The sequence below is a fragment of the Elephantulus edwardii genome, unplaced genomic scaffold, assembly GCF_000299155.1.
Source record: "Elephantulus edwardii isolate Elephantulus edwardi_28Jun2011 unplaced genomic scaffold, EleEdw1.0 scaffold00349, whole genome shotgun sequence".
NCBI classification, from domain to species: Eukaryota; Metazoa; Chordata; class Mammalia; order Macroscelidea; family Macroscelididae; genus Elephantulus; species Elephantulus edwardii.
The window spans coordinates 1,597,568-1,599,356 of NW_006400099.1; positions in this window are offsets into that span (position 1 = coordinate 1,597,568).

Sequence of the window (1,789 nt, forward strand, 5' to 3'; positions counted from 1 at the left end):
AATAGCCTTTCATGCTCTCCAAGGAACCATGACCATAAAAAATAGCTGTGTGCAAGAAAATAATGTAAACTTTATTCTTCCTTTTGTTGTGTTTCTTCTGGCTGTTGATTAAGCCCCTAATTGTAAAAATAGAATATAAATGTATCATGTTAAATGCTATAAGCAAGGAAGAAAGAAGGAGAATTAGAATGACTTAGAATTAAAATCAACAAGATCACTTGACTGTTTGTCTTGTGTTCTTTCATCGTCTACCCACCTTCGTGTTCCCTCTTCAAGACCCTAGACCTCAGGCTTACAAGCCCCTCCTGACTGGAGCAGCCTGCAGCAGCATTTCCCCACAGACTTCTGGGACCTGTAGTCTGTACCTGCGATTTGAAGGAAGCCGGGGTTGGAGCGGCTGGGTCACACGCTTTGGCCCGGTACTCCCTCCACTGTCCTCACAGATTTCCTACCAAAATCCAAGTTTTTCAAGATGGCATTTCCCCACAGACGTCTTGTAGCTGTAGTCTGTACCTGCGGTTTGAAGGAAGAGGGGGTTGGGGCGGCTGGGTCACAAGTATCGGCCCTGCACTCCCTCCACTGTCCTCGCTAATTTACCACCAAAGCGGTCCCTCCACTGTCCTCGCATATTTCCCACCAAAATCCAAGTTTTTAAAGATGGCTTTTCCCCACAGACCTCTGTGAGCTGTAGTCTGTACCTGTGATTTGAAGGAAGAAGGGGTTGGGGCACCTGGGTCACAAGTCCTGGCCTGGCAGTCCCTCCTCTGTTCTTGCAGATTTTCCAGTAAAATCCAAGCTTCTAAAGATGACATTTCCCCACAGAACTCTGGAAGGTGTAGTCTGTACCTGCGATTTGAAGGAAGAGGGGGTTGCGGTGGCTCAGTCACAAGCCCTAGTCCTGCACTCCCTCCACTGTCCTCACAGATTTCCCACCAAAATCCAAGTTTTTCAAGATGGTGTTTCCCCACAGACCTCTGGGATCTGTAGTCTGTACCTACGATTTGAAGGAAGAGGAGGTGGGGTGGGCTGGGTCACAAGCCCTGGCCTGGCACTCCCTCCACTCTCCTGGCAGATTTCCCACAAAAATCCAACATCTTAAAGATGGCATTTCCACAGAGACTTCTGGGAGCTGTAGTCTGTACCTGTGAGTTGAAGGAAGAGGGGGTTGGGGCAGCAGGGTCACAAGCCCTGGCGCTGCACTCCCTCCAATGTCCTCGCAGATTTCCAACCAAAAGCAGTCCCTCCACTGTCATCGCATATTTCCCACCAAAATCCAAGTTTTTCAAGATGGAGTTTCCCCACAGACCTCTGGGATCTGTAGTCTGCACCTGCGATTTGAAGGAAGAGGGTGTTGGGGCGGTTGGGTCACAAGCCCTGGCCCGACACTCCCACCACTGTCTTCGCTGATTTCCCACCAACATCCAAGGTTTTAAAGATGGCGTTTACCACAGACCTCTGGGAGCTGTAGTTTGTACCTGCAATTTGAAGGAAGAGGGGGTTGGGCCGGCTGGGTCACAAGATCTGTCCCAGTACTCCCTCCACTGTCCTCACAGGTTTCCCACCAAAATCCAAGTTTGTAAAATGGCATTTCCCCACAGACTTCTGGGAGCTGTAGTCTGTACCTCCGATTTGAAGGAAGAGGGCGTTGGGGCAGCTGGGTCAAAAGCCTGGCCCTGCACTCCCTTCACTGTCATCGCTAATTTCCCACCAAAGCAGTCCCTTCATTGTCCTCACAGATTTTCAACCAAAATCCAAGTTTTTAAAATGGTGTTTCCTTTTTTTATTATTA